At 46.7% G+C, this 13735-nt stretch overlaps 58 non-coding genes and 2 pseudogenes across 58 annotated transcripts in view; all 60 read right to left on the bottom strand.

Annotated features, from left to right (window-relative positions):
• Positions 1-116, bottom strand: part of LOC125791525 (5S ribosomal RNA) — a 119-nt gene extending 3 nt beyond the window's left edge. The window contains exon 1 of the ribosomal RNA XR_007431251.1: positions 1-116. This exon is cut by the window's left edge and continues 3 nt beyond it. This is a non-coding gene — a ribosomal RNA (5S ribosomal RNA).
• A 110-nt stretch (positions 117-226) lies between these two features.
• Positions 227-345, bottom strand: LOC125791523 (5S ribosomal RNA). The gene has a single exon (XR_007431249.1). It is a non-coding gene; the product is annotated as a 5S ribosomal RNA (ribosomal RNA).
• Positions 346-455: 110 nt separating this feature from the next.
• On the bottom strand, positions 456-574 carry LOC125791522 (5S ribosomal RNA). The gene has a single exon (XR_007431248.1). It is a non-coding gene; the product is annotated as a 5S ribosomal RNA (ribosomal RNA).
• Positions 575-684: 110 nt separating this feature from the next.
• LOC125791521 (5S ribosomal RNA) lies at positions 685-803 on the bottom strand. The gene has a single exon (XR_007431247.1). It is a non-coding gene; the product is annotated as a 5S ribosomal RNA (ribosomal RNA).
• A 110-nt stretch (positions 804-913) lies between these two features.
• LOC125791520 (5S ribosomal RNA) lies at positions 914-1032 on the bottom strand. Its single transcript, XR_007431246.1, has one exon. It is a non-coding gene; the product is annotated as a 5S ribosomal RNA (ribosomal RNA).
• Positions 1033-1142: 110 nt separating this feature from the next.
• Positions 1143-1261, bottom strand: LOC125792670 (5S ribosomal RNA; annotated as a pseudogene).
• Positions 1262-1371: 110 nt separating this feature from the next.
• Positions 1372-1490, bottom strand: LOC125792030 (5S ribosomal RNA). The gene has a single exon (XR_007431762.1). It is a non-coding gene; the product is annotated as a 5S ribosomal RNA (ribosomal RNA).
• A 110-nt stretch (positions 1491-1600) lies between these two features.
• Positions 1601-1719, bottom strand: LOC125791674 (5S ribosomal RNA). The gene has a single exon (XR_007431406.1). It is a non-coding gene; the product is annotated as a 5S ribosomal RNA (ribosomal RNA).
• A 110-nt stretch (positions 1720-1829) lies between these two features.
• LOC125791519 (5S ribosomal RNA) lies at positions 1830-1948 on the bottom strand. Its single transcript, XR_007431245.1, has one exon. It is a non-coding gene; the product is annotated as a 5S ribosomal RNA (ribosomal RNA).
• A 110-nt stretch (positions 1949-2058) lies between these two features.
• Positions 2059-2177, bottom strand: LOC125791893 (5S ribosomal RNA). Its single transcript, XR_007431625.1, has one exon. It is a non-coding gene; the product is annotated as a 5S ribosomal RNA (ribosomal RNA).
• A 110-nt stretch (positions 2178-2287) lies between these two features.
• LOC125791935 (5S ribosomal RNA) lies at positions 2288-2406 on the bottom strand. The gene has a single exon (XR_007431667.1). It is a non-coding gene; the product is annotated as a 5S ribosomal RNA (ribosomal RNA).
• A 110-nt stretch (positions 2407-2516) lies between these two features.
• LOC125792367 (5S ribosomal RNA) lies at positions 2517-2635 on the bottom strand. Its single transcript, XR_007432099.1, has one exon. It is a non-coding gene; the product is annotated as a 5S ribosomal RNA (ribosomal RNA).
• Positions 2636-2745: 110 nt separating this feature from the next.
• On the bottom strand, positions 2746-2864 carry LOC125791517 (5S ribosomal RNA). Its single transcript, XR_007431243.1, has one exon. It is a non-coding gene; the product is annotated as a 5S ribosomal RNA (ribosomal RNA).
• A 110-nt stretch (positions 2865-2974) lies between these two features.
• LOC125791516 (5S ribosomal RNA) lies at positions 2975-3093 on the bottom strand. The gene has a single exon (XR_007431242.1). It is a non-coding gene; the product is annotated as a 5S ribosomal RNA (ribosomal RNA).
• Positions 3094-3203: 110 nt separating this feature from the next.
• LOC125792364 (5S ribosomal RNA) lies at positions 3204-3322 on the bottom strand. The gene has a single exon (XR_007432096.1). It is a non-coding gene; the product is annotated as a 5S ribosomal RNA (ribosomal RNA).
• Positions 3323-3432: 110 nt separating this feature from the next.
• LOC125792064 (5S ribosomal RNA) lies at positions 3433-3551 on the bottom strand. Its single transcript, XR_007431796.1, has one exon. It is a non-coding gene; the product is annotated as a 5S ribosomal RNA (ribosomal RNA).
• A 110-nt stretch (positions 3552-3661) lies between these two features.
• LOC125791515 (5S ribosomal RNA) lies at positions 3662-3780 on the bottom strand. The gene has a single exon (XR_007431241.1). It is a non-coding gene; the product is annotated as a 5S ribosomal RNA (ribosomal RNA).
• A 110-nt stretch (positions 3781-3890) lies between these two features.
• Positions 3891-4009, bottom strand: LOC125791514 (5S ribosomal RNA). The gene has a single exon (XR_007431240.1). It is a non-coding gene; the product is annotated as a 5S ribosomal RNA (ribosomal RNA).
• Positions 4010-4119: 110 nt separating this feature from the next.
• On the bottom strand, positions 4120-4238 carry LOC125792063 (5S ribosomal RNA). Its single transcript, XR_007431795.1, has one exon. It is a non-coding gene; the product is annotated as a 5S ribosomal RNA (ribosomal RNA).
• Positions 4239-4348: 110 nt separating this feature from the next.
• LOC125791663 (5S ribosomal RNA) lies at positions 4349-4467 on the bottom strand. Its single transcript, XR_007431395.1, has one exon. It is a non-coding gene; the product is annotated as a 5S ribosomal RNA (ribosomal RNA).
• A 110-nt stretch (positions 4468-4577) lies between these two features.
• On the bottom strand, positions 4578-4696 carry LOC125791513 (5S ribosomal RNA). The gene has a single exon (XR_007431239.1). It is a non-coding gene; the product is annotated as a 5S ribosomal RNA (ribosomal RNA).
• A 110-nt stretch (positions 4697-4806) lies between these two features.
• LOC125791512 (5S ribosomal RNA) lies at positions 4807-4925 on the bottom strand. Its single transcript, XR_007431238.1, has one exon. It is a non-coding gene; the product is annotated as a 5S ribosomal RNA (ribosomal RNA).
• A 110-nt stretch (positions 4926-5035) lies between these two features.
• LOC125791511 (5S ribosomal RNA) lies at positions 5036-5154 on the bottom strand. The gene has a single exon (XR_007431237.1). It is a non-coding gene; the product is annotated as a 5S ribosomal RNA (ribosomal RNA).
• A 110-nt stretch (positions 5155-5264) lies between these two features.
• Positions 5265-5383, bottom strand: LOC125792285 (5S ribosomal RNA). Its single transcript, XR_007432017.1, has one exon. It is a non-coding gene; the product is annotated as a 5S ribosomal RNA (ribosomal RNA).
• Positions 5384-5493: 110 nt separating this feature from the next.
• LOC125791510 (5S ribosomal RNA) lies at positions 5494-5612 on the bottom strand. Its single transcript, XR_007431236.1, has one exon. It is a non-coding gene; the product is annotated as a 5S ribosomal RNA (ribosomal RNA).
• A 110-nt stretch (positions 5613-5722) lies between these two features.
• Positions 5723-5841, bottom strand: LOC125792318 (5S ribosomal RNA). Its single transcript, XR_007432050.1, has one exon. It is a non-coding gene; the product is annotated as a 5S ribosomal RNA (ribosomal RNA).
• Positions 5842-5951: 110 nt separating this feature from the next.
• On the bottom strand, positions 5952-6070 carry LOC125791509 (5S ribosomal RNA). Its single transcript, XR_007431235.1, has one exon. It is a non-coding gene; the product is annotated as a 5S ribosomal RNA (ribosomal RNA).
• Positions 6071-6180: 110 nt separating this feature from the next.
• On the bottom strand, positions 6181-6299 carry LOC125791508 (5S ribosomal RNA). Its single transcript, XR_007431234.1, has one exon. It is a non-coding gene; the product is annotated as a 5S ribosomal RNA (ribosomal RNA).
• A 110-nt stretch (positions 6300-6409) lies between these two features.
• LOC125792284 (5S ribosomal RNA) lies at positions 6410-6528 on the bottom strand. Its single transcript, XR_007432016.1, has one exon. It is a non-coding gene; the product is annotated as a 5S ribosomal RNA (ribosomal RNA).
• Positions 6529-6638: 110 nt separating this feature from the next.
• Positions 6639-6757, bottom strand: LOC125791506 (5S ribosomal RNA). Its single transcript, XR_007431232.1, has one exon. It is a non-coding gene; the product is annotated as a 5S ribosomal RNA (ribosomal RNA).
• Positions 6758-6867: 110 nt separating this feature from the next.
• LOC125791505 (5S ribosomal RNA) lies at positions 6868-6986 on the bottom strand. Its single transcript, XR_007431231.1, has one exon. It is a non-coding gene; the product is annotated as a 5S ribosomal RNA (ribosomal RNA).
• Positions 6987-7096: 110 nt separating this feature from the next.
• Positions 7097-7215, bottom strand: LOC125791504 (5S ribosomal RNA). Its single transcript, XR_007431230.1, has one exon. It is a non-coding gene; the product is annotated as a 5S ribosomal RNA (ribosomal RNA).
• Positions 7216-7325: 110 nt separating this feature from the next.
• LOC125791503 (5S ribosomal RNA) lies at positions 7326-7444 on the bottom strand. The gene has a single exon (XR_007431229.1). It is a non-coding gene; the product is annotated as a 5S ribosomal RNA (ribosomal RNA).
• A 110-nt stretch (positions 7445-7554) lies between these two features.
• LOC125791502 (5S ribosomal RNA) lies at positions 7555-7673 on the bottom strand. The gene has a single exon (XR_007431228.1). It is a non-coding gene; the product is annotated as a 5S ribosomal RNA (ribosomal RNA).
• A 110-nt stretch (positions 7674-7783) lies between these two features.
• Positions 7784-7902, bottom strand: LOC125792669 (5S ribosomal RNA; annotated as a pseudogene).
• A 110-nt stretch (positions 7903-8012) lies between these two features.
• On the bottom strand, positions 8013-8131 carry LOC125792029 (5S ribosomal RNA). Its single transcript, XR_007431761.1, has one exon. It is a non-coding gene; the product is annotated as a 5S ribosomal RNA (ribosomal RNA).
• A 110-nt stretch (positions 8132-8241) lies between these two features.
• LOC125791673 (5S ribosomal RNA) lies at positions 8242-8360 on the bottom strand. Its single transcript, XR_007431405.1, has one exon. It is a non-coding gene; the product is annotated as a 5S ribosomal RNA (ribosomal RNA).
• A 110-nt stretch (positions 8361-8470) lies between these two features.
• Positions 8471-8589, bottom strand: LOC125791501 (5S ribosomal RNA). The gene has a single exon (XR_007431227.1). It is a non-coding gene; the product is annotated as a 5S ribosomal RNA (ribosomal RNA).
• A 110-nt stretch (positions 8590-8699) lies between these two features.
• On the bottom strand, positions 8700-8818 carry LOC125791500 (5S ribosomal RNA). The gene has a single exon (XR_007431226.1). It is a non-coding gene; the product is annotated as a 5S ribosomal RNA (ribosomal RNA).
• Positions 8819-8928: 110 nt separating this feature from the next.
• On the bottom strand, positions 8929-9047 carry LOC125791934 (5S ribosomal RNA). Its single transcript, XR_007431666.1, has one exon. It is a non-coding gene; the product is annotated as a 5S ribosomal RNA (ribosomal RNA).
• A 110-nt stretch (positions 9048-9157) lies between these two features.
• On the bottom strand, positions 9158-9276 carry LOC125791499 (5S ribosomal RNA). The gene has a single exon (XR_007431225.1). It is a non-coding gene; the product is annotated as a 5S ribosomal RNA (ribosomal RNA).
• A 110-nt stretch (positions 9277-9386) lies between these two features.
• On the bottom strand, positions 9387-9505 carry LOC125791498 (5S ribosomal RNA). The gene has a single exon (XR_007431224.1). It is a non-coding gene; the product is annotated as a 5S ribosomal RNA (ribosomal RNA).
• A 110-nt stretch (positions 9506-9615) lies between these two features.
• LOC125792363 (5S ribosomal RNA) lies at positions 9616-9734 on the bottom strand. The gene has a single exon (XR_007432095.1). It is a non-coding gene; the product is annotated as a 5S ribosomal RNA (ribosomal RNA).
• Positions 9735-9844: 110 nt separating this feature from the next.
• Positions 9845-9963, bottom strand: LOC125792062 (5S ribosomal RNA). The gene has a single exon (XR_007431794.1). It is a non-coding gene; the product is annotated as a 5S ribosomal RNA (ribosomal RNA).
• Positions 9964-10073: 110 nt separating this feature from the next.
• On the bottom strand, positions 10074-10192 carry LOC125791497 (5S ribosomal RNA). Its single transcript, XR_007431223.1, has one exon. It is a non-coding gene; the product is annotated as a 5S ribosomal RNA (ribosomal RNA).
• Positions 10193-10302: 110 nt separating this feature from the next.
• On the bottom strand, positions 10303-10421 carry LOC125791495 (5S ribosomal RNA). Its single transcript, XR_007431221.1, has one exon. It is a non-coding gene; the product is annotated as a 5S ribosomal RNA (ribosomal RNA).
• A 110-nt stretch (positions 10422-10531) lies between these two features.
• LOC125792061 (5S ribosomal RNA) lies at positions 10532-10650 on the bottom strand. The gene has a single exon (XR_007431793.1). It is a non-coding gene; the product is annotated as a 5S ribosomal RNA (ribosomal RNA).
• Positions 10651-10760: 110 nt separating this feature from the next.
• Positions 10761-10879, bottom strand: LOC125791662 (5S ribosomal RNA). Its single transcript, XR_007431394.1, has one exon. It is a non-coding gene; the product is annotated as a 5S ribosomal RNA (ribosomal RNA).
• Positions 10880-10989: 110 nt separating this feature from the next.
• Positions 10990-11108, bottom strand: LOC125792044 (5S ribosomal RNA). Its single transcript, XR_007431776.1, has one exon. It is a non-coding gene; the product is annotated as a 5S ribosomal RNA (ribosomal RNA).
• A 110-nt stretch (positions 11109-11218) lies between these two features.
• LOC125791494 (5S ribosomal RNA) lies at positions 11219-11337 on the bottom strand. Its single transcript, XR_007431220.1, has one exon. It is a non-coding gene; the product is annotated as a 5S ribosomal RNA (ribosomal RNA).
• A 110-nt stretch (positions 11338-11447) lies between these two features.
• LOC125792130 (5S ribosomal RNA) lies at positions 11448-11566 on the bottom strand. The gene has a single exon (XR_007431862.1). It is a non-coding gene; the product is annotated as a 5S ribosomal RNA (ribosomal RNA).
• A 110-nt stretch (positions 11567-11676) lies between these two features.
• LOC125792614 (5S ribosomal RNA) lies at positions 11677-11795 on the bottom strand. The gene has a single exon (XR_007432341.1). It is a non-coding gene; the product is annotated as a 5S ribosomal RNA (ribosomal RNA).
• A 110-nt stretch (positions 11796-11905) lies between these two features.
• Positions 11906-12024, bottom strand: LOC125791493 (5S ribosomal RNA). Its single transcript, XR_007431219.1, has one exon. It is a non-coding gene; the product is annotated as a 5S ribosomal RNA (ribosomal RNA).
• A 110-nt stretch (positions 12025-12134) lies between these two features.
• LOC125791492 (5S ribosomal RNA) lies at positions 12135-12253 on the bottom strand. The gene has a single exon (XR_007431218.1). It is a non-coding gene; the product is annotated as a 5S ribosomal RNA (ribosomal RNA).
• Positions 12254-12363: 110 nt separating this feature from the next.
• Positions 12364-12482, bottom strand: LOC125792579 (5S ribosomal RNA). Its single transcript, XR_007432311.1, has one exon. It is a non-coding gene; the product is annotated as a 5S ribosomal RNA (ribosomal RNA).
• A 110-nt stretch (positions 12483-12592) lies between these two features.
• LOC125791491 (5S ribosomal RNA) lies at positions 12593-12711 on the bottom strand. The gene has a single exon (XR_007431217.1). It is a non-coding gene; the product is annotated as a 5S ribosomal RNA (ribosomal RNA).
• A 110-nt stretch (positions 12712-12821) lies between these two features.
• LOC125793028 (5S ribosomal RNA) lies at positions 12822-12940 on the bottom strand. The gene has a single exon (XR_007432619.1). It is a non-coding gene; the product is annotated as a 5S ribosomal RNA (ribosomal RNA).
• Positions 12941-13050: 110 nt separating this feature from the next.
• On the bottom strand, positions 13051-13169 carry LOC125791490 (5S ribosomal RNA). Its single transcript, XR_007431216.1, has one exon. It is a non-coding gene; the product is annotated as a 5S ribosomal RNA (ribosomal RNA).
• A 110-nt stretch (positions 13170-13279) lies between these two features.
• Positions 13280-13398, bottom strand: LOC125791661 (5S ribosomal RNA). Its single transcript, XR_007431393.1, has one exon. It is a non-coding gene; the product is annotated as a 5S ribosomal RNA (ribosomal RNA).
• A 110-nt stretch (positions 13399-13508) lies between these two features.
• On the bottom strand, positions 13509-13627 carry LOC125792042 (5S ribosomal RNA). Its single transcript, XR_007431774.1, has one exon. It is a non-coding gene; the product is annotated as a 5S ribosomal RNA (ribosomal RNA).
• Positions 13628-13735: the final 108 nt, after the last annotated feature.

The following is a 13735-nucleotide window of genomic DNA, read 5'->3' as shown; positions in this document are numbered from 1 at the left end:
TTACAGCACCTGGTATTCCCAGGTGGTCTCCCATCCAAGTACTAACCAGGCCAAACCCTGCTTAGCTTCCGAGATCAGACGAGATCGGGCGTTCTCAGGGTAGTGTGACCGTAAGCCATTGCAGAGCTCTCATCAAGACTACTTATGCAACTTCATCTATGTTGGGTTTCAGATAACAAACTAGTAATGTATAACAAGACCATGGTAATGGAAGCAAGAGGGGAAAAGCTTACAGCACCTGGTATTCCCAGGTGGTCTCCCATCCAAGTACTAACCAGGCCAAACCCTGCTTAGCTTCCGAGATCAGACGAGATCGGGCGTTCTCAGGGTAGTGTGACCGTAAGCCATTGCAGAGCTCTCATCAAGACTACTTATGCAACTTCATCTATGTTGGGTTTCAGATAACAAACTAGTAATGTATAACAAGACCATGGTAATGGAAGCAAGAGGGGAAAAGCTTACAGCACCTGGTATTCCCAGGTGGTCTCCCATCCAAGTACTAACCAGGCCAAACCCTGCTTAGCTTCCGAGATCAGACGAGATCGGGCGTTCTCAGGGTAGTGTGACCGTAAGCCATTGCAGAGCTCTCATCAAGACTACTTATGCAACTTCATCTATGTTGGGTTTCAGATAACAAACTAGTAATGTATAACAAGACCATGGTAATGGAAGCAAGAGGGGAAAAGCTTACAGCACCTGGTATTCCCAGGTGGTCTCCCATCCAAGTACTAACCAGGCCAAACCCTGCTTAGCTTCCGAGATCAGACGAGATCGGGCGTTCTCAGGGTAGTGTGACCGTAAGCCATTGCAGAGCTCTCATCAAGACTACTTATGCAACTTCATCTATGTTGGGTTTCAGATAACAAACTAGTAATGTATAACAAGACCATGGTAATGGAAGCAAGAGGGGAAAAGCTTACAGCACCTGGTATTCCCAGGTGGTCTCCCATCCAAGTACTAACCAGGCCAAACCCTGCTTAGCTTCCGAGATCAGACGAGATCGGGCGTTCTCAGGGTAGTGTGACCGTAAGCCATTGCAGAGCTCTCATCAAGACTACTTATGCAACTTCATCTATGTTGGGTTTAAGATAACAAACTAGTAATGTATAACAAGACCATGGTAATGGAAGCAAGAGGGGAAAAGCTTACAGCACCTGGTGTTCCCAGGTGGTCTCCCATCCAAGTACGAACCAGTCCAAACCCTGCTTAGCTTCCGAGATCAGACGAGATCGGGCGTTCTCAGGGTAGTGTTACCGTAAGCCATTGCAGAGCTCTCATCAAGACTACTTATGCAACTTCATCTATGTTGGGTTTCAGATAACAAACTAGTAATGTATAACAAGACCATGGTAATGGAAGCAAGAGGGGAAAAGCTTACAGCACCTGGTATTCCCAGGTGGTCTCCCATCCAAGTACTAACCAGGCCAAACCCTGCTTAGCTTCCGAGATCAGACGAGATCGGGCGTTCTCAGGGTAGTGTGACCGTGAGCCACTGCAGAGCTCTCATCAAGACTACTTATGCAACTTCATCTATGTTGGGTTTCAGATAACAAACTAGTAATGTATAACAAGACCATGGTAATGGAAGCAAGAGGGGAAATGCTTACAGCACCTGGTATTCCCAGGTGGTCTCCCATCCAAGTACTAACCAGGCCAAACCCTGCTTAGCTTCCGAGATCAGACGAGATCGGGCGTTCTCAGGGTAGTGTGACCGTAAGCCATTGCAGAGCTCTCATCAAGACTACTTATGCAACTTCATCTATGTTGGGTTTCAGATAACAAACTAGTAATGTATAACAAGACCATGGTAATGGAAGCAAGAGGGGAAAAGCTTACAGCACCTGGTATTCCCAGGTGGTCTCCCATCCAAGTACTAACCAGGCCAAACCCTGCTTAGCTTCCGAGATCAGACGAGATCGGGCGTTCTCAGGGTAGTGTGACCGTAAGCCATTGCAGAGCTCTCATCAAGACTACTTATGCAACTTCATCTATGTTGGGTTTCAGATAACAAACTAGTAATGTATAACAAGACCATGGTAATGGAAGCAAGAGGGGAAAAGCTTACAGCACCTGGTATTCCCAGGTGGTCTCCCATCCAAGTACTAACCAGGCCAAACCCTGCTTAGCTTCCGAGATCAGACGAGACCGGGCGTTCTCAGGGTAGTGTGACCGTAAGCCATTGCAGAGCTCTCATCAAGACTACTTATGCAACTTCATCTATGTTGGGTTTCAGATAACAAACTAGTAATGTATAACAAGACCATGGTAATGGAAGCAAGAGGGGAAAAGCTTACAGCACCTGGTATTCCCAGGTGGTCTCCCATCCAAGTACTAACCAGGCCAAACCCTGCTTAGCTTCCGAGATCAGACGAGATCGGGCGTTCTCAGGGTAGTGTGACCGTATGCCATTGCAGATCTCTCATCAAGACTACTTATGTAACTTCATCTATGTTGGGTTTCAGATAACAAACTAGTAATGTATAACAAGACCATGGTAATGGAAGCAAGAGGGGAAAAGCTTACAGCACCTGGTATTCCCAGGTGGTCTCCCATCCAAGTACTAACCAGGCCAAACCCTGCTTAGCTTCCGAGATCAGACGAGACCGGGCGTTCTCAGGGTAGTGTGACCGAAAGCCATTGCAGAGCTCTCATCAAGACTACTTATGCAACTTCATCTATGTTGGGTTTCAGATAACAAACTAGTAATGTATAACAAGACCATGGTAATGGAAGCAAGAGGGGAAAAGCTTACAGCACCTGGTATTCCCAGGTGGTCTCCCATCCAAGTACTAACCAGGCCAAACCCTGCTTAGCTTCCGAGATCAGACGAGATCGGGCGTTCTCAGGGTAGTGTGACCGTAAGCCATTGCAGAGCTCTCATCAAGACTACTTATGCAACTTCATCTATGTTGGGTTTCAGATAACAAACTAGTAATGTATAACAAGACCATGGTAATGGAAGCAAGAGGGGAAAAGCTTACAGCACCTGGTATTCCCAGGTGGTCTCCCATCCAAGTACTAACCAGGCCAAACCCTGCTTAGCTTCCGAGATCAGACGAGATCGGGCGTTCTCAGGGTAGTGTGACCGTAAGCCATTGCAGAGCTCTCATCAAGACTACTTATGCAACTTCATCTATGTTGGGTTTCAGATAACAAACTAGTAATGTATAACAAGACCATGGTAATGGAAGCAAGAGGGGAAAAGCTTACAGCACCTGGTATTCCCAGGTGTTCTCCCATCCAAGTACTAACCAGGCCAAACCCTGCTTAGCTTCCGAGATCAGACGAGATCGGGCGTTCTCAGGGTAGTGTGACCGTAAGCCATTGCAGAGCTCTCATCAAGACTACTTATGCAACTTCATCTATGTTGGGTTTCAGATAACAAACTAGTAATGTATAACAAGACCATGGTAATGGAAGCAAGAGGGGAAAAGCTTACAGCACCTGGTGTTCCCAGGTGGTCTCCCATCCAAGTACGAACCAGGCCAAACCCTGCTTAGCTTCCGAGATCAGACGAGATCGGGCGTTCTCAGGGTAGTGTGACCGTAAGCCATTGCAGAGCTCTCATCAAGACTACTTATGCAACTTCATCTATGTTGGGTTTCAGATAACAAACTAGTAATGTATAACAAGACCATGGTAATGGAAGCAAGAGGGGAAAAGCTTACAGCACCTGGTATTCCCAGGTGGTCTCCCATCCAAGTACTAACCAGGCCAAACCCTGCTTAGCTTCCGAGATCAGACGAGATCGGGCGTTCTCAGGGTAGTGTGACCGTAAGCCATTGCAGAGCTCTCATCAAGACTACTTATGCAACTTCATCTATGTTGGGTTTCAGATAACAAACTAGTAATGTATAACAAGACCATGGTAATGGAAGCAAGAGGGGAAAAGCTTACAGCACCTGGTATTCCCAGGTGGTCTCCCATCCAAGTACTAACCAGGCCAAACCCTGCTTAGCTTCCGAGATCAGACGAGATCGGGCGTTCTCAGGGTAGTGTGACCGTAAGCCATTGCAGAGCTCTCATCAAGACTACTTATGCAACTTCATCTATGTTGGGTTTCAGATAACAAACTAGTAATGTATAACAAGACCATGGTAATGGAAGCAAGAGGGGAAAAGCTTACAGCACCTGGTGTTCCCAGGTGGTCTCCCATCCAAGTACGAACCAGGCCAAACCCTGCTTAGCTTCCGAGATCAGACGAGATCGGGCGTTCTCAGGGTAGTGTGACCGTAAGCCATTGCAGAGCTCTCATCAAGACTACTTATGCAACTTCATCTATGTTGGGTTTCAGATAACAAACTAGTAATGTATAACAAGACCATGGTAATGGAAACAAGAGCGGAAAAGCTTACAGCACCTGGTGTTCCCAGGTGGTCTCCCATCCAAGTACTAACCAGGCCAAACCCTGCTTAGCTTCCGAGATCAGACGAGATCGGGCGTTCTCAGGGTAGTGTGACCGTAAGCCATTGCAGAGCTCTCATCAAGACTACTTATGCAACTTCATCTATGTTGGGTTTCAGATAACAAACTAGTAATGTATAACAAGACCATGGTAATGGAAGCAAGAGGGGAAAAGCTTACAGCACCTGGTATTCCCAGGTGGTCTCCCATCCAAGTACTAACCAGGCCAAACCCTGCTTAGCTTCCGAGATCAGACGAGATCGGGCGTTCTCAGGGTAGTGTGACCGTAAGCCATTGCAGAGCTCTCATCAAGACTACTTATGCAACTTTATCTATGTTGGGTTTCAGATAACAAACTAGTAATGTATAACAAGACCATGGTAATGGAAGCAAGAGGGGAAAAGCTTACAGCACCTGGTATTCCCAGGTGGTCTCCCATCCAAGTACTAACCAGGCCAAACCCTGCTTAGCTTCCGAGATCAGACGAGATCGGGCGTTCTCAGGGTAGTGTGACCGTAAGCCATTGCAGAGCTCTCATCAAGACTACTTATGCAACTTCATCTATGTTGGGTTTCAGATAACAAACTAGTAATGTATAACAAGACCATGGTAATGGAAGCAAGAGGGGAAAAGCTTACAGCACCTGGTATTCCCAGGTGGTCTCCCATCCAAGTACTAACCAGGCCAAACCCTGCTTAGCTTCCGAGATCAGACGAGATCGGGCGTTCTCAGGGTAGTGTGACCGTAAGCCATTGCAGAGCTCTCATCAAGACTACTTATGCAACTTCATCTATGTTGGGTTTCAGATAACAAACTAGTAATGTATAACAAGACCATGGTAATGGAAGCAAGAGGGGAAAAGCTTACAGCACCTGGTATTCCCAGGTGGTCTCCCATCCAAGTACTAACCAGGCCAAACCCTGCTTAGCTTCCGAGATCAGACGAGATCGGGCGTTCTCAGGGCAGTATGACGGTTAGCCATTGCAGAGCTCTCATCAAGACTACTTATGCAACTTCATCTATGTTGGGTTTCAGATAACAAACTAGTAATGTATAACAAGACCATGGTAATGGAAGCAAGAGGGGAAAAGCTTACAGCACCTGGTATTCCCAGGTGGTCTCCCATCCAAGTACTAACCAGGCCAAACCCTGCTTAGCTTCCGAGATCAGACGAGATCGGGCGTTCTCAGGGTAGTGTGACCGTAAGCCATTGCAGAGCTCTCATCAAGACTACTTATGCAACTTCATCTATGTTGGGTTTCAGATAACAAACTAGTAATGTATAACAAGACCATGGTAATGGAAGCAAGAGGGGAAAAGCTTACAGCACCTGGTATTCCCAGGTGGTCTCCCATCCAAGTACTAACCAGGCCAAACCCTGCTTAGCTTCCGAGATCAGACGAGATTGGGCGTTCTCAGGGTAGTGTGACCGTAAGCCATTGCAGAGCTCTCATCAAGACTACTTATGCAACTTCATCTATGTTGGGTTTCAGATAACAAACTAGTAATGTATAACAAGACCATGGTAATGGAAGCAAGAGGGGAAAAGCTTACAGCACCTGGTATTCCCAGGTGGTCTCCCATCCAAGTACTAACCAGGCCAAACCCTGCTTAGCTTCCGAGATCAGACGAGATCGGGCGTTCTCAGGGTAGTGTGACCGTAAGCCATTGCAGAGCTCTCATCAAGACTACTTATGCAACTTCATCTATGTTGGGTTTCAGATAACAAACTAGTAATGTATAACAAGACCATGGTAATGGAAGCAAGAGGGGAAAAGCTTACAGCACCTGGTATTCCCAGGTGGTCTCCCATCCAAGTACTAACCAGGCCAAACCCTGCTTAGCTTCCGAGATCAGACGAGATCGGGCGTTCTCAGGGTAGTGTGACCGTAAGCCATTGCAGAGCTCTCATCAAGACTACTTATGCAACTTCATCTATGTTGGGTTTCAGATAACAAACTAGTAATGTATAACAAGACCATGGTAATGGAAGCAAGAGGGGAAAAGCTTACAGCACCTGGTATTCCCAGGTGGTCTCCCATCCAAGTACTAACCAGGCCAAACCCTGCTTAGCTTCCGAGATCAGACGAGATCGGGCGTTCTCAGGGCAGTATGACGGTTAGCCATTGCAGAGCTCTCATCAAGACTACTTATGCAACTTCATCTATGTTGGGTTTCAGATAACAAACTAGTAATGTATAACAAGACCATGGTAATGGAAGCAAGAGGGGAAAAGCTTACAGCACCTGGTATTCCCAGGTGGTCTCCCATCCAAGTACTAACCAGGCCAAACCCTGCTTAGCTTCCGAGATCAGACGAGATCGGGCGTTCTCAGGGTAGTGTGACCGTAAGCCATTGCAGAGCTCTCATCAAGACTACTTATGCAACTTCATCTATGTTGGGTTTCAGATAACAAACTAGTAATGTATAACAAGACCATGGTAATGGAAGCAAGAGGGGAAAAGCTTACAGCACCTGGTATTCCCAGGTGGTCTCCCATCCAAGTACTAACCAGGCCAAACCCTGCTTAGCTTCCGAGATCAGACGAGATCGGGCGTTCTCAGGGTAGTGTGACCGTAAGCCATTGCAGAGCTCTCATCAAGACTACTTATGCAACTTCATCTATGTTGGGTTTCAGATAACAAACTAGTAATGTATAACAAGACCATGGTAATGGAAGCAAGAGGGGAAAAGCTTACAGCACCTGGTATTCCCAGGTGGTCTCCCATCCAAGTACTAACCAGGCCAAACCCTGCTTAGCTTCCGAGATCAGACGAGATCGGGCGTTCTCAGGGTAGTGTGACCGTAAGCCATTGCAGAGCTCTCATCAAGACTACTTATGCAACTTCATCTATGTTGGGTTTCAGATAACAAACTAGTAATGTATAACAAGACCATGGTAATGGAAGCAAGAGGGGAAAAGCTTACAGCACCTGGTATTCCCAGGTGGTCTCCCATCCAAGTACTAACCAGGCCAAACCCTGCTTAGCTTCCGAGATCAGACGAGATCGGGCGTTCTCAGGGTAGTGTGACCGTAAGCCATTGCAGAGCTCTCATCAAGACTACTTATGCAACTTCATCTATGTTGGGTTTCAGATAACAAACTAGTAATGTATAACAAGACCATGGTAATGGAAGCAAGAGGGGAAAAGCTTACAGCACCTGGTATTCCCAGGTGGTCTCCCATCCAAGTACTAACCAGGCCAAACCCTGCTTAGCTTCCGAGATCAGACGAGATCGGGCGTTCTCAGGGTAGTGTGACCGTAAGCCATTGCAGAGCTCTCATCAAGACTACTTATGCAACTTCATCTATGTTGGGTTTAAGATAACAAACTAGTAATGTATAACAAGACCATGGTAATGGAAGCAAGAGGGGAAAAGCTTACAGCACCTGGTGTTCCCAGGTGGTCTCCCATCCAAGTACGAACCAGTCCAAACCCTGCTTAGCTTCCGAGATCAGACGAGATCGGGCGTTCTCAGGGTAGTGTTACCGTAAGCCATTGCAGAGCTCTCATCAAGACTACTTATGCAACTTCATCTATGTTGGGTTTCAGATAACAAACTAGTAATGTATAACAAGACCATGGTAATGGAAGCAAGAGGGGAAAAGCTTACAGCACCTGGTATTCCCAGGTGGTCTCCCATCCAAGTACTAACCAGGCCAAACCCTGCTTAGCTTCCGAGATCAGACGAGATCGGGCGTTCTCAGGGTAGTGTGACCGTGAGCCACTGCAGAGCTCTCATCAAGACTACTTATGCAACTTCATCTATGTTGGGTTTCAGATAACAAACTAGTAATGTATAACAAGACCATGGTAATGGAAGCAAGAGGGGAAATGCTTACAGCACCTGGTATTCCCAGGTGGTCTCCCATCCAAGTACTAACCAGGCCAAACCCTGCTTAGCTTCCGAGATCAGACGAGATCGGGCGTTCTCAGGGTAGTGTGACCGTAAGCCATTGCAGAGCTCTCATCAAGACTACTTATGCAACTTCATCTATGTTGGGTTTCAGATAACAAACTAGTAATGTATAACAAGACCATGGTAATGGAAGCAAGAGGGGAAAAGCTTACAGCACCTGGTATTCCCAGGTGGTCTCCCATCCAAGTACTAACCAGGCCAAACCCTGCTTAGCTTCCGAGATCAGACGAGATCGGGCGTTCTCAGGGTAGTGTGACCGTAAGCCATTGCAGAGCTCTCATCAAGACTACTTATGCAACTTCATCTATGTTGGGTTTCAGATAACAAACTAGTAATGTATAACAAGACCATGGTAATGGAAGCAAGAGGGGAAAAGCTTACAGCACCTGGTATTCCCAGGTGGTCTCCCATCCAAGTACTAACCAGGCCAAACCCTGCTTAGCTTCCGAGATCAGACGAGATCGGGCGTTCTCAGGGTAGTGTGACCGTAAGCCATTGCAGAGCTCTCATCAAGACTACTTATGCAACTTCATCTATGTTGGGTTTCAGATAACAAACTAGTAATGTATAACAAGACCATGGTAATGGAAGCAAGAGGGGAAAAGCTTACAGCACCTGGTATTCCCAGGTGGTCTCCCATCCAAGTACTAACCAGGCCAAACCCTGCTTAGCTTCCGAGATCAGACGAGATCGGGCGTTCTCAGGGTAGTGTGACCGTATGCCATTGCAGATCTCTCATCAAGACTACTTATGTAACTTCATCTATGTTGGGTTTCAGATAACAAACTAGTAATGTATAACAAGACCATGGTAATGGAAGCAAGAGGGGAAAAGCTTACAGCACCTGGTATTCCCAGGTGGTCTCCCATCCAAGTACTAACCAGGCCAAACCCTGCTTAGCTTCCGAGATCAGACGAGATCGGGCGTTCTCAGGGTAGTGTGACCGTAAGCCATTGCAGAGCTCTCATCAAGACTACTTATGCAACTTCATCTATGTTGGGTTTCAGATAACAAACTAGTAATGTATAACAAGACCATGGTAATGGAAGCAAGAGGGGAAAAGCTTACAGCACCTGGTATTCCCAGGTGGTCTCCCATCCAAGTACTAACCAGGCCAAACCCTGCTTAGCTTCCGAGATCAGACGAGATCGGGCGTTCTCAGGGTAGTGTGACCGTAAGCCATTGCAGAGCTCTCATCAAGACTACTTATGCAACTTCATCTATGTTGGGTTTCAGATAACAAACTAGTAATGTATAACAAGACCATGGTAATGGAAGCAAGAGGGGAAAAGCTTACAGCACCTGGTATTCCCAGGTGTTCTCCCATCCAAGTACTAACCAGGCCAAACCCTGCTTAGCTTCCGAGATCAGACGAGATCGGGCGTTCTCAGGGTAGTGTGACCGTAAGCCATTGCAGAGCTCTCATCAAGACTACTTATGCAACTTCATCTATGTTGGGTTTCAGATAACAAACTAGTAATGTATAACAAGACCATGGTAATGGAAGCAAGAGGGGAAAAGCTTACAGCACCTGGTGTTCCCAGGTGGTCTCCCATCCAAGTACGAACCAGGCCAAACCCTGCTTAGCTTCCGAGATCAGACGAGATCGGGCGTTCTCAGGGTAGTGTGACCGTAAGCCATTGCAGAGCTCTCATCAAGACTACTTATGCAACTTCATCTATGTTGGGTTTCAGATAACAAACTAGTAATGTATAACAAGACCATGGTAATGGAAGCAAGAGGGGAAAAGCTTACAGCACCTGGTATTCCCAGGTGGTCTCCCATCCAAGTACTAACCAGGCCAAACCCTGCTTAGCTTCCGAGATCAGACGAGATCGGGCGTTCTCAGGGTAGTGTGACCGTAAGCCATTGCAGAGCTCTCATCAAGACTACTTATGCAACTTCATCTATGTTGGGTTTCAGATAACAAACTAGTAATGTATAACAAGACCATGGTAATGGAAGCAAGAGGGGAAAAGCTTACAGCACCTGGTATTCCCAGGTGGTCTCCCATCCAAGTACTAACCAGGCCAAACCCTGCTTAGCTTCCGAGATCAGACGAGATCGGGCGTTCTCAGGGTAGTGTGACCGTAAGCCATTGCAGAGCTCTCATCAAGACTACTTATGCAACTTCATCTATGTTGGGTTTCAGATAACAAACTAGTAATGTATAACAAGACCATGGTAATGGAAGCAAGAGGGGAAAAGCTTACAGCACCTGGTGTTCCCAGGTGGTCTCCCATCCAAGTACGAACCAGGCCAAACCCTGCTTAGCTTCCGAGATCAGACGAGATCGGGCGTTCTCAGGGTAGTGTGACCGTAAGCCATTGCAGAGCTCTCATCAAGACTACTTATGCAACTTCATCTATGTTGGGTTTCAGATAACAAACTAGTAATGTATAACAAGACCATGGTAATGGAAACAAGAGCGGAAAAGCTTACAGCACCTGGTGTTCCCAGGTGGTCTCCCATCCAAGTACTAACCAGGCCAAACCCTGCTTAGCTTCCGAGATCAGACGAGATCGGGCGTTCTCAGGGTAGTGTGACCGTAAGCCATTGCAGAGCTCTCATCAAGACTACTTATGCAACTTCATCTATGTTGGGTTTCAGATAACAAACTAGTAATGTATAACAAGACCATGGTAATGGAAGCAAGAGGGGAAAATCTTACAGCACCTGGTATTCCCAGGTGGTCTCCCATCCAAGTACTAACCAGGCCAAACCCTGCTTAGCTTCCGAGATCAGACGAGATCGGGAGTTCTCAGGGTAGTGTGACCGTAAGCCATTGCAGAGCTCTCATCAAGACTACTTATGCAACTTCATCTATGTTGGGTTTCAGATAACAAACTAGTAATGTATAACAAGACCATGGTAATGGAAGCAAGAGGGGAAAAGCTTACAGCACCTGGTATTCCCAGGTGGTCTCCCATCCAAGTACTAACCAGGCCAAACCCTGCTTAGCTTCCGAGATCAGACGAGATCGGGCGTTCTCAGGGTAGTGTGACCGTAAGCCATTGCAGAGCTCTCATCAAGACTACTTATGCAACTTCATCTATGTTGGGTTTCAGATAACAAACTAGTAATGTATAACAAGACCATGGTAATGGAAGCTAGAGGGGAAAAGCTTACAGCACCTGGTATTCCCAGGTGGTCTCCCATCCAAGTACTAACCAGGCCAAACCCTGCTTACCTTCCGAGATCAGACGAGATCGGGCATTCTCAGGGTAGTGTGACCGTAAGCCTTGGCAGAGCTCTCATCAAGACTACTTATGCAACTTCATCTATGTTGGGTTTCAGATAACAAACTAGTAATGTATAACAAGACCATGGTAATGGAAGCAAGAGGGGAAAAGCTTACAGCACCTGGTTTTCCCAGGTGGTCTCCCATCCAAGTACTAACCAGGCCAAACGCTGCTTAGCTTCTGAGATCAGACGAGATCGGGCGTTCTCAGGGTAGTGTGACCGTAAGCCATTGCAGAGCTCTCATCAAGACTACTTATGCAACTTCATCTATGTTGGGTTTCAGATAACAAACTAGTAATGTATAACAAGACCATGGTAATGGAAGCAAGAGGGGAAAAGCTTACAGCACCTGGTATTCCCAGGTGGTCTCCCATCCAAGTACTAACCAGGCCAAACCCTGCTTAGCTTCCGAGATCAGACGAGATCGGGCGTTCTCAGGGTAGTGTGACCGTAAGCCATTGCAGAGCTCTCATCAAGACTACTTATGCAACTTCATCTATGTTGGGTTTCAGATAACAAACTAGTAATGTATAACAAGACCATGGTAATGGAAGCAAGAGGGGAAAAGCTTACAGCACCTGGTATTCCCAGGTGGTCTCCCATCCAAGTACTAACCAGGCCAAACCCTGCTTAGCTTCCGAGATCAGACGAGATCGGGCGTTCTCAGGGTAGTGTGACCGTAAGCCATTGCAGAGCTCTCATCAATACTACTTATGCAACTTCATCTATGTTGGGTTTCAGATAACAAACTAGTAATGTATAACAAGACCATGGTAATGGAAGCAAGAGGGGAAAAGCTTACAGCACCTGGTTTTCCCAGGTGGTCTCCCATCCAAGTACTAACCAGGCCAAACGCTGCTTAGCTTCCGAGATCAGACGAGATCGGGCGTTCTCAGGGTAGTGTGACCGTGAGCCATTGCAGAGCTCTCATCAAGACTACGTATGCAACTTCATCTATGTTGGGTTTCAGATAACAAACTAGTAATGTATAACAAGACCATGGTAATGGAAGCAAGAGGGGAAAAGCTTACAGCACCTGGTATTCCCAGGTGGTCTCCCATCCAAGTACTAACCAGGCCAAACCCTGCTTAGCTTCCGAGATCAGACGAGATCGGGCGTTCTCAGGGTAGTGTGACCGTAAGCCATTGCAGAGCTCTCATCAAGACTACTTATGCAACTTCATCTATGTTGGGTTTCAGATAACAAACTAGTAATGTATAACAAGACCATGGTAATGGAAGCAAGAGGGGAAAAGCTTACAGCACCTGGTATTCCCAGGAGGTCTCCCATCCAAGTACTAACCAGGCCAAACCCTGCTTAGCTTCCGAGATCAGACGAGATCGGGCGTTCTCAGGGTAGTGTGACCGTAAGCCATTGCAGAGCTCTCATCAAGACTACTTATGCAACTTCATCTATGTTGGGTTTCAGATAACAAACTAGTAATGTATAACAAGACCATGGTAATGGAAGCAAGAGGGGAAAAGCTTACAGCACCTGGTATTCCCAGGTGGTCTCCCATCCAAGTACTAACCAGGCCAAACCCTGCTTAGCTTCCGAGATCAGACGAGATCGGGCGTTCTCAGGGTAGTGTGACCGTAAGCCATTGCAGAGCTCTCATCAAGACTACTTATGCAACTTCATCTATGTTGGGTTTCAGATAACAAACTAGTAATGTATAACAAGACCATGGTAATGGAAGCAAGAGCGGAAAAGCTTACAGCACCTGGTGTTCCCAGGTGGTCTCCCATCCAAGTACTAACCAGGCCAAACCCTGCTTAGCTTCCGAGATCAGACGAGATCGGGCGTTCTCAGGGTAGTGTGACCGTAAGCCATTGCAGAGCTCTCATCAAGACTACTTATGCAACTTCATCTATGTTGGGTTTCAGATAACAAACTAGTAATGTATAACAAGACCATGGTAATGGAAGCAAGAGGGGAAAATCTTACAGCACCTGGTATTCCCAGGTGGTCTCCCATCCAAGTACTAACCAGGCCAAACCCTGCTTAGCTTCCGAGATCAGACGAGATCGGGAGTTCTCAGGGTAGTGTGACCGTAAGCCATTGCAGAGCTCTCATCAAGACTACTTATGCAACTTCATCTATGTTGGGTTTCAGATAACAAACTAGTAATGTATAACAAGACCATGGTAATGGAAGCAAGAGGGGA

Source organism: Astyanax mexicanus, unplaced genomic scaffold (genome assembly GCF_023375975.1).
Source record: "Astyanax mexicanus isolate ESR-SI-001 unplaced genomic scaffold, AstMex3_surface scaffold_36, whole genome shotgun sequence".
NCBI lineage: Eukaryota > Metazoa > Chordata > Actinopteri > Characiformes > Acestrorhamphidae > Astyanax > Astyanax mexicanus.
Note: the sequence above shows the minus strand (reverse complement) of the source record. Positions and strands in the feature narration are given on the sequence as shown.